At 55.7% G+C, this 11091-nt stretch overlaps 1 long non-coding RNA gene across 2 annotated transcripts; it reads right to left on the bottom strand.

Annotated features, from left to right (window-relative positions):
* Window positions 1-795: 795 nt before the first annotated feature.
* LOC129637455 (uncharacterized) lies at window positions 796-6222 on the bottom strand. Of its 2 annotated transcripts, none has more exons than XR_008707471.1 (2): window positions 5785-6222; window positions 796-4780 (listed from the first exon to the last, which is right to left on the bottom strand). It is a non-coding gene; the product is annotated as an uncharacterized LOC129637455 (long non-coding RNA). The 2 variants fall into 2 exon arrangements; XR_008707472.1 differs by having other exon boundaries at window positions 796-4758.
* Between the last annotated feature and the right edge of the window lie 4869 nt (window positions 6223-11091).

Genomic DNA, 11091 nt, shown 5'->3' with positions numbered 1-11091 from the left:
GCCCACTAGATGCCACCTAGACCCCGAGCGCCCAGTCTGTCATTTGGTTCCCGTGACAGTGCTCTGAGTAGGTGCCGTCACCCCTTTCTCCTGGTAGGCTCCTGGCACCCTGCATCGCTCAACTTCAGAAGACAGGAGGCGGCTCAGTGGGGGCTGCTGCCCACCTACCCACATCCCTGCTGACACGAGAGGCCCTTCCCTCTGCACTGCCCATTCCCTGGCCTGGTGGCCTCAGAGCGCAACCTCTGGGGCCACAGGGACTCCTGAGGCAGAATGGGTTGACACAGAGGATTCAGCCAGAGAGGCAAGCCAAGCTTCTAGAACATTCCCAGAAACCAGTGTCTGGGAAGGGGGTGAGTCAGAGGGCGGGACAAGGAGGAGAGCGCATTCAGGCTCTGCCATCAGTCCAGACCCTCCATCTAGAGGGCGGCTGCAGAGGGGATCCCTTTCCTGAGCGGACTCCTGCTGTCAGTTTCTGTCTTCCTCATTCATTCATTCAGTCATCTGCTCGTGTATTCAGCATCACTGACTTGCGCTGGGTGCTGGGGATCCATAGGATCAAGGGGCTCACAGTTGAAGGGAAGAGAATGACACAAAAGGGCAGGTCAAAGCTACAACAGAGAAATGAATGAGGAACACAGAGGGGGAGGGGGGCCCAGGGTCTTCAAAGAGGAAGTGACATTTGAGCTGGCTCTCAAAGGATGCACAGGGTACACACGGTGGTCCAGGTGGGAGCAGATGCCCCCAGTGGAGGGGGCAGCCTGAACAAAGGCGTGCAGGCATGATGAAGGCTGCAGTGTTTCGGAAACGTCCAAGAGGGAGGTGTCAGAGGCCTATGGAACTTGAGACTGGAAGGGCAGAGGGAAACCAGCCAGTGAAGGGCCTTGGCAGCTCAGATGTTTTCCTGGGCAGGGTTTGGAGCCGAAGAATGACATGGACGGACCTGGGTGCTGGAAGTTCAGCGAGTCCACATTTTGAAGTATTAGCAAGTGGGTCTCATTACCACCCTGAACTCAATGTGCCCCTAACCCACATGGTCAGCTGAATGGAGTAACCCTTTCCGGATGTTTTTGGGGAACTACAAAATGTTTCAGTTTCTTTTAAATCAGACGAAAAAGTGAATGTAACAGTAATGAATATGTAACAGTGGATCCACTCTGGATTGCATCCATCTCTATACCAAAGCGGACGTAAATTTTAAGATCTTGACCCACATCAGCAAGAGTGCCAAGGACTCCTGAAAGTCTTGGTGCTCTTGGCACATTAAGGAGGCAGCTCTTGAGTTTCAAAGCATGTCTAGAATAAATTCACAACAGGTCAGTAACATTGAAAAGTGTTGGAGTTTGTGGAATCTGGGTTTTTGAGCATCAGAGGAGACTCAGAAGGCCTGGGAGGACCAGCTACACCTCCAGCCTCCACCTGAGATGGGGAAAGAGCCTTAGACAAAGGTGAGCCCCCTGGGCGCTACCCGAGAGGGAGAGAGTCGAATCCAAATTGGCTGAGATGAGAAGTGAGGGTCTAAGCAAGATTCCACTGGGGACGTCCCTGGTGGCACAGTGGATAAGAATCCGCCTGCCAATGCAGGGGACGTGGGTTCGATCCCTGGTCTGGGAAGATCCCACATGCTGTGGAGCAGCTGAGCCCATGCGCCACAGCTACTGAGGTCTCTGTGCCTGGAGCCTGTGCTTCGCTACAGTGTTGAGTGTCAGTGGCATCTCAGTAAAACTGGAAAATGAATAAATAAAAACGTACCCATACCGGATTCCTCAAAAAATTAACCAGCAATCACACTTCTACCCCATGGACTGTAGCCCACCAAGCTCCTCTGTCCATGGAATTCTCCAGGCAAGAATACTGGAGTGGGTTGCCATTTCCTTCTCCAGGGGATCTTCCAAACCCAGGGACTGAACCTGGGTCGCCTGCATTGCAGGCAGACTCTTTACCGACTGAGCCACAGGGAAGACCTCTGGATATATCCAAAGGAAGTGAAAACTGGGTTTTGAAGAGATATTTGCATACTCTTGTTCATTGCAGTTTTTTTCCCCAACAGCCAAGAGGTAGAAGCAATCTAAGTGTCCACTGATGGATAGATGAATAAGGTGGTCTCTACACATACAGTGGAATATTATTCAGCCTTTAATAAGAAGAAAATTCAGGGACTTTCCTGGTGGCCCAGTGGCTAAGACTCTGCACTCCTCCAGGTTTGATCCCTGGCCAGAGAACTAGATCCCACCCGCCACAACTAAAGATCCTGCATGCTGCAACTAAGCCCCAGTGCAGCCGGATAAATAAATAAAAACAAATATTAAAATAAAAAGTTGAAAAAAGGAGAAGGAAATCCAGCAGCTGCTACAGCATGAACTAAGCTGGAGGATATTACGCTCAGTGAAATAAACCAGTCACAAAAGACGCGTGCTCTATGGTTCCACTGCCGTCTGATGTTTAGTGCAGTCGGTCTCAGAAATAGGAAGTAGAACAGCGGTTGCCAGGGCTCTAGCCTCATGGAGGGAGAATGGGGTGTTTGTTGTTTAATGGGTATAGAGTTTCAGTCTTGCAAGATGATAAACTTCGGAAGATGTGTCTCACAAGGACGTGAATGTATTTAGCAGCATTGAGCTGTGCCCCTAAAAATGGTTACGGTGATTTACTTCATGTTACTTTTTTTTTTTAACCACATCAAAAAATGCAAATATCCCTCAACTTTATATGCATTTCTGTGGCTGTAAAAATATTCAAAAAAGAATTTTATAACCTAGTTTTGAAAGTTCTCCGGGTTCCAGGAACTCATTTGACTTGCTGCTAACCTTGATTTCTCCACAAACATCGTCCACTCTTAGGAATCTTGGGAATCCTTCCCAAGTGAGAAGATGTGACCTACCGATTGTTTTCACCCACGGTGACACATCCTAAAATGCTAAATTTGTGAAGCTGACACAACACTGGGTGTAGAAGATATTTAAAGAAACATTTACCATTTTTAAAACTGGGGGAGGGACTTCCCTGGTGGTCCAGTGGCTAAGACTCCGTGTTCCCAGTGCAGGGGGCCTGGGTTCAAGCCCTGGTTGGGGAATTAGATCCCACTATGCTGCAACTACGGCCTGGTGCAGCCAAACAAATAAACACGTAGTTTTAAAAATTGGGGAGCTTATGTATTTTGAAGCCAGTGACCTTCCCCTCCCCCAGACCTAAGGACTGGAGGCCCCTGGAGGACTGGAGGCCCCACAGGGTCTCCCAGGGAAGCTGTCCCTGCTCAGGGGAGAGGCCTCCCCTTCTGTCCTCCCTGATCCCAGTGCCAAATCTTGGCTGGGCCCCAAGAGAGGACTTCTGAGAGGAGACAGACCCCAGGAGGAAAGGGCAGGGTGGTATTACTGTGAGTCAGAAAGTCAGAGAAGTGGATCAGAGGGAGAAGCAAGGTGTGGGGAGGAAGCTGGGCGGAGGTGCTGAGGGAGGAAGGGCAGCCCTCCCCCAGAGGTCAGGGGGTGCCCAGCTGGGGCCCCACAAAGGCTGGGTGCAGAGCTCTGGACTGAGCCCAGGGCCCCAGGGAGCCCTGGCCGGCTCCAGACCGAGGGACGGCAGAGTGCCACGAGGTCTGGACAGGCCAGTTGTGAGATGCCTGGAGGAGGCAGGCCAAGAGGCATTCACAGGCCGGTCAGGTTCTATTCCCAGCTCCCCCCTGCCCCACCCCATTTAGACAGAGAGCATTAAATACAATTTTAAAACCGAGACCCACAGTTAAGAGTGTGGGCCCTGAGCCGGATCCCCGAGTTCAAATCCCAGCTCCGTTACTGATAGGGACAGAATGAAGGGAAAAAACAGGTGATTGAAAGGTGATTAAATAGTTAATCCCACTAGGGGACTATAAGTAGAAAGATATGGGAGACCCCTGTAAGTTAATGATTACCCGAGAAAGCAGTTTGCTTAACCACAAAACCAATCAGGCTTGTTTAGCAACAAAACCATGCCATGGGACATGCCCCAGAACAGTTTAACAATGGCGGCATGAGCCCCCCTCCTGCCCGGTGAGCTCAGTGAGCTGATGATCTCGGACATGCTCTCTGCACACATGAAAAACAGCAATCTGTGGACCTCGCTTGACCATGTAGGGACAAGAAGACTCCCCTGCTCCATCTGGAGGAGGAACCAATGATGAAAGCATGACGTCTGCTCCAGAAAGACAAAGAAGGTCTTCTCCCCTCCTCACGTTTCCTTTGATTATAAAACTGCAGCCCCACTGAGTTCTTGGGGCGCGGCATCTCTCGCCCACCTGCGTGTAGGCCTCACAAGTGTCCTAGTCTAATAAGTCACTTCTTATCTACCACTTTGCTCTCGCCGAATTCTTCGCTGCACTGAGACATAAAGCCATATGGTACCAGGGCTCTTCGGAGCCCCCCTGGAATGACACCAATCGGTTTCACGACCACAATAAGACCTGCTGTGTGACTATGGGCAAGTAACTCAGCCTCTCTGGGCCTCATTTGCCTAAGTTGTAAAGTGGAGCGATGGTGGGGCAACCCCTCCATAGCGTGGCTGTGAGTAGAGCCTGCTGATGTCAGCAGAGCTCAAGAGGCACTTTTCAGTGCTGAGAACTTCAGGAACATTCTCATTCGTCTTCGATGGAGCCAGGCTCTGCTCCCATCATCCCCTTCATACGGGTAAGGAAGCCACAGACGGAAGGGCTGGTGTCAGTCCGCTTTGTAGACAAGGCCCTGCAGAGGCGCTGCGATGAAGCTGCCCTCTCCTAGCACAGCTTCACCCTCCCTGGAGGACAGAGAAACAGACCCTGCTCAGAGAGAAAGAGAAACAGAAGCAGAGAGACAGGAAGTCAGAGAGAGAAACTGCGGAGACAGAGGGAAGGTTCTAGATCCCAACTGAGGTGGGGGCAGAGTTAAGGGGAATGTGGCCCCCCGATTCACCCCAGGGACCCCTTGTGTGTGTGGGGGAGAGGTTGCAGGTCCCTCGGGGTGCCCCAAGGTGGCCGGCAGAGTGGCCTTGAGCAGAAGCCTAGAGCAGGCACGCAGCGCTGCCCACTGTCCCCGAGGTGCCCTGTGAGCATGGGGCCCCAACAGTGGCCAAGCGGGGCAGCCAGAAGGGAGCCCAGAGGTGCCCATTCTCTGAGGCCTCCCCAGAGCTGCAGTCACTTAAGCCCCTCAGCTCCAGCCCACTGCCCCTTCCCAAAGCGGGAAACTGAGGTAAGGCAAGTGAAAAACCAGGAGTCCTGGGTTTTGAAAGGGGAAGGTTGGGAATCCAGAGTCTTGGGTCTAGATCTCTGCCCCAGCCTCTCGGATCCACCCAAGGCACCTCCTACCCATAGAGGGTGATGTTCCAAGTGGGCTTCCTGGAAGAGGTGATACCAGGCTGGACTTGAAGGATCAGGGCTAGAGTGGGGCGGAGGTGGGGGACAAGGGTACAGGCATCGTCCTCAGGCACCCCCTGAGCAGAGATGGCCCCGGACTGGGGAGGGGATGGTGTGATTCCCAGGAGACCCTGGTCTCCAGACCCCTGGCTGAGCGTCTCCCAGCTCCGGGGGGAGGAGGATGACAGGGGACTCGGCATGAGCCCAGAGCAGCAGCCGCAGCCAGAACATAAACCTGTCAAGGCTTCTGGCGCCACCGCCTCCCGGCTCCAGCTCGGGACAGGCCCTGGCTGGGCTGACAGGAACCAGAAGCCCTGGAGCCACGGTGGGGTGGGGGCTTTTGGGGGGGCTGTGGGGGAGACAGGACATGGAGGCAGCTCCCGGATCTCAGCCTGACTCCTGCCCAGGGGGCTCCAGCCCACCCTTCGCACCTGCTCAGAGGGTGCCCCTCCACTGCTGCAGACACCAACTTCTCTGCTTTCACGGCATCACAGCTTCTGGTCCTCTGTGGGTGTTTCCAATCCAAGCTCCAACTGCTCGCCACAGGGCAGGCTGATAAATCGAGAGGAAGAGTTGTTGGGGCATGAAATAGCAACTTTATTTGGAAAGCCGGCGGACGGAGAAGATGGGAGACTAGTGTCCCAAGTACCATCTTCCCCACGTTAGAATTCAGGCTTCTCGTACTAAGAGGGGAAGGGGAAAGTCCCGGTTCCGGCCAGACTCCAGAGGGGATGTGTTCATTTCTTCCTCCCCTGCTGCCATTCACAGGTGGGCCTGGTCAGGCTCTGTCCCGTGAGCTAATCTAAGGTATTTTAGCTTAACACTCGTTACCTGTGGCAGAGTTCCCAGAGGTGGTTCATTATGTATAATACAAGCTTACAGGTGGGATTTCATTTGGTGGTCCAGTGGCTAAAATTCTGCACTCCTAATGCAGTGGGCCTGGTATTCGATTCCTGGTCATGGAACTAGAGCCCTAACTAAAGATGCCACCAGCAGCAACTAAGACTCAGCATAAGTAAATAAATATTAAAAAAAAAAACAAAACTTATGGGCAATAGTGATTAACTTGTAACAGAACATGAAGGTCCTTCCCTCTTACCTGGGCACTTGGGACCCTGGCCTCTGGGTGCCCTCAACTCACCAGGGTCCCCCCTGCCCTAGCCGCCCCCAGCAGGACCCCCACTGTCCCTCCCAGCATCTCTGCTTCTGCTCAGTCTGGTGCCTTCTGTGTGACTGACCGCTCCCTCCCCTGCTGGACTCCACCCGTGTCTCTCTGGACTGTGCCTGAGTGAGGGGCCACCAGGCTGACAGCGCCCAGTACTGGGGGGCCAGGCCTCCCAGCTCCTTGGGGCAGAGGCCTCTGTATGTTCCCTGATGACACACAGTGGCAACCGCCTGCAGAATAAACGCGGGCTCCTTTTCTTATAGTAAAACGCACACATCTTAAGTGAACAGCTTGATGGAGTTTTACACATGCGTACACCTGGGTAGGGCTTCCCTGGTGGCTCAGTGGTTAAGAATCCGCCTGCCAATGCAGGAGACCTGGGTTCAGTCCCTGGGTCGGGAAGATCCCTTGGAGGAGGGCATGGCAACCCACTCCAGTATTCTTGCCTGGAGAATCCCATAGACAGGGGAGCTTTTCGGGCTACAGTCCATGGGGTCGCAAAGAGTCAGACACGACGGAGCGACTAAACAACAACAACCACATCTGGGTCATGCAGATGGAGAGCTAGGTCACTTGCACCCCCAGCAAGCTTGCTCGTGCCCCAGTCCGGGGACAACCTCTACCCCAAGTCCATCACCCGCTGTTATTCTTGCCTGCTTCTCATCTCCCTGTGGAGGGGATCACACAGCGTGGATTCCTCTGCTTCAGGCTTCTCTTGATCAGTGTGATAACATCCAGGACAGTCACCCACAGGGCTGCCTGGGTCGACCATCCATGCTCTTGTCATAGCTGAATAGCCTTCCACGGTGGGGACGGAGCCCCCATAATGCCCTTCGCCCGTGGACAGACATCTGTCCTCTGTATTGTGTCCAGTTTGGACCTGTTACGAACAAGACTGCTGTGAGTGTTCTCAGACCTGACTTCTGTTGGAGGAGGGCATGTGTTTCTCTCTACAGAGGAAATACCGTCAGCAGAACTGCTGGGTCCTAGGGGAGACATCAGAACACTAGGTCCCAGCCTGGTCAGTCCTTACCGTCCCTCTGCAGGCATGTCACACCTGTCCCCACCCTCTCCCCAGTGGGCACACTGGGTGACTCCCCTTCCTCCTTTCAGCAGCCCAGTAGCTGAAACTCTTGACTCTTTGGTCTTATTTGGGAGAGCTGGACAGCTGTCCTGACCTCACTGCCCCCACCCCCGTGGGCCCAGGGGCCCCTCTCACAGCAGAAGGGCCCATAGGGTTGGTCAGCAAGCTGAGAGCCCTTTCCCCCATGAGAGCACAGAACTTTCTTCCTGCACCGGGAGCGCTTCCCATGGCACTCTGGGACCATCTACTTGGGGTGTGTCCCTCTGTCTTGGCCACTTTGTTCCCATAGGACAGGGGCTGTGGCCAAGCTGTTCCTGTCCCCGGAGCCCAGCACACAGCCCGGGGAGGATGACAGCAGGCGAGGATGCATGGAAAGGTGGGATGGGAGAGGGCAGACTGAGATGAATGTCCCCACCCTGGGCACTGAGCCTGGAGATTTAGGCTTAAGGTCCAGTCTGCCTGCAGCTTTTAATTTCTGGGGGCCCTGCTGCAGCCTTGGCGTCCCTCTGGGGTCCAGGCGGGATTGAGAACCTACCCTTCCCTTCATCCCCGCCAACTAAGACTTAGACTCAAGGCAGGCCAGCTGGGGACAACCACAGCCACATCGGCCAGCCTCCCCAGGCCCCAGGGGTCCACGTCCCGAACAGCTCAGGCTGGACCACGTCCACGGTGGGAAGAGAAGGGGTCTCCTGCCCTGTCGAGGCCCTTCTCTGACATTCTCAGAGACTCCTCAGGGGGCTGGTGGCTGGACCAGGGAAGGTGGGTAAGCTGTGGTCAGGCTCTGTGAGCAGAGGTGCCATTGCCCGTCCCGCCCTTGGCCCTGAGCCCAGACCCAGGTTCCTCTCTTCCCAGAACTTCATCCCCCTGAGTGGTGTTACGTGCTTTGGCCTCATTAACCTCCTGAACCTTCCAGAAAGGAGTGGAAACATCCTCCCACTGAGGAAGCTGGGGGTGGGAGTGGGAGAAGGGCAGGGGACCACCCTGGCTGTAGCCCAGATCAGAGGCAGGGACCAGGGCGGGGCTGGGCACCCCTGCCTCCCCACCAAGGGCCCTGTGGCCCCCTCCTTTCCCCTCCAACAGAGTTCTAAGACCCCTCCGGGTCCCATGGCCAGCTGGTGGCACTTACCACACCCCTGTCTATTCATCTGTAAAATAATGCTAATCATGGGATTGCCCCAAGGATGTGAGGTTCACATTCGTGAATTATCCAGTCCAGTTCCTGGTGCCTAGTAGGTGCCAGACAAGGATCCTTGGCATCTCTGTGCCCTCTGCATGTGGCCCTCGCTGGGTTGGGCTGGAGTGACTGGGTGGGGTGGAGGGATTGAGGAGGGAGCGGTCTGAGTCTCCTGGTCTCTGTTTCTGCTGCCTTCGGTCTCTCTCAGCCTCTATCCTACCCAGGATGCATGAAGAGGCAGTTTGAGGGCAGCCAGGAGATATTCTTGGAGTCCTTGAGGTTCAGCATGGACAATGAAGTTGCCATGGAAGGAAGTCACAGGCGGCCACAAGAAGGTGACATCTGAGGTGGGCTTGAAGGACCAGGGGATGTTGGCTCCAGGTAGAGGGGCAGAGAGGTGGGAACAGCAGCAGGAGAGTGAAGGAACAGCATTTGTGAGCCCTCGCACTGCCAGAATGACACGGAACCCCAGGGCCGACTCTGGGCACTCAGCAGGCAACACCGTGTCCCCAGCAGCTCTGCAGAAGTCCCCAGGGCCAATGGGGGGCAGCCTGCATCTCAGCCTGGGGCCAGTCAGGGGGTCTCAGGAGGACCATGCCCTCAGCCTGGACTACCTTCCTAGGAGGGACCTCCCAACAGGACCCTTAAGAGACCTCCTTTCTCAGGTCACACCCTTGCATCTTGGTGCCCCAGGTGGAAACGTCCCCAGGGAGCTTAGGCTGACGGAGGTCTTCAGACCCTTCCATGTGAACCAGCATTCCCAGTGGAGCACCTGATCCATGCCAAAGAGAGGGAGTGCCAAAACACACTTGTGGGGAATAGGGGGCACAACAGTTCAGTGGGGCCACCTGGGCTCCTACTGCAGGGGAGAGCTGGGTGTCTGGAGAGGAACCAGGGTGCGGAGATGGGGGGCTGGGAGGTTGCAAAGGGCGTCCAGGGAGGGCCCCTGGGGTCCCCTGCATACCTGCCGGTTGGAGTGATGGGCCATGAACTGTTCCCACCCCTGACACACCTTGTCTTTCTCACTCTTCTTTTGGCTTCAATTTTGCCCTTTTCCCCTACTGAGCCCAGACCTGGAACAGAAGCCCATTTTCTGATTTTATCTTGTGTTTATTGGGAAATGGTCGTGCCCATCTCCGGGCCAGCTCAGATGGCTTCCCCCCAGGAAGTGAGGGAGTTCCCATGGCTTATCAGAGTTAAAAATAGAGACAAGTGATGCAGTGAGAGGCAGAGAAAGGTAAGAGTGGGGGATACAGGGAGAGAGACAGAAAAATGGGGACAGAAGGGCAGGGATACAGCAGGTCCTCTGCCCTCATCTGTTCGTCCGTCCATCAGGCTGACGTCAGAGGCCCTGGGCCCCACTGGGTGTCGCTTCATGGCTCAAGGCCATTGTCCCCGAGTCTGTGTTCCCCAGGTTTGTGCGCCCGAGAGCTGGAGCGCTGAGTGGGCTGGCGCGGCCATTCTCACCCCACCGCCCCTGCTCCCGGCAACAGTGTAGGCGCCTCCGCCCCATGACGGCCTCCTCGTCATCCCTGTGCAAGTCGAGCCCCTGCTGATGCAGGACTGGCCTTGAGGGCCGGGACTGGAGCTGGTGACTGCCTGCTGAGTGTAGGAGGGGATGAATGAGCGAATGAGTGAACAAGGAGGGACTGAGTGACCCGAGGACCTTACCGCTCATCTCTTCCATCCGTTATATGTATGAGAGAACTGAGGGGGGGTCAGACAGGGCGCCAGGGCTGGGGCTGGGGCAGGACACTCCTCGGAGTGCCACGCAGGGCTCTCCCTGAGGGCAGGTCTCACAACACGGCTCTGGGGCTCACGCTCCCTCTCTGCTCTGTCGGGATCCCGGTCGGCAGCTCTATGGGCCAGCCACCCTGGCTCATGACGCCTTCCCCTCCAGCCCAGTTCTGGACTCCCAGGCCCCAGAAGAGCCCAGGAAAGCCAGCCCAGGCACGGCTGAGGTTCCAGTGAGAGCCTGGGGTGGGGTTCCGGGTGTGTAGGGGGACACCCTACCCACACCGTGCTGAGCTCTCAACCACCCACGGCTGGGCTCTGGGCTCAGGAGCTGGCTGAGACTTCACGGCCGGGCTGTGCCTGTCACAGAAAGTGGTGCCTGTCCCCCGTGGGGGCCTATGGTCTGGGACAGCGGTTGATCGGGGTCTTCTCCAGAACTCGGCTTGGTTGCTGGAGGCCCAGGGAACCACGAGGGGGTTGGGGGCCGGGGCACAGCTCTAGGTTTGGCTGTGGGGTAACGTGGTGGCCTGAGGTCCTCTGGGACATCCATCCAGTCAGAGACAGCCAGGACCCCTGACCTT

Source organism: Bubalus kerabau, chromosome 23, assembly GCF_029407905.1.
Source record: "Bubalus kerabau isolate K-KA32 ecotype Philippines breed swamp buffalo chromosome 23, PCC_UOA_SB_1v2, whole genome shotgun sequence".
NCBI lineage: Eukaryota > Metazoa > Chordata > Mammalia > Artiodactyla > Bovidae > Bubalus > Bubalus kerabau.
Note: the sequence above shows the minus strand (reverse complement) of the source record. Positions and strands in the feature narration are given on the sequence as shown.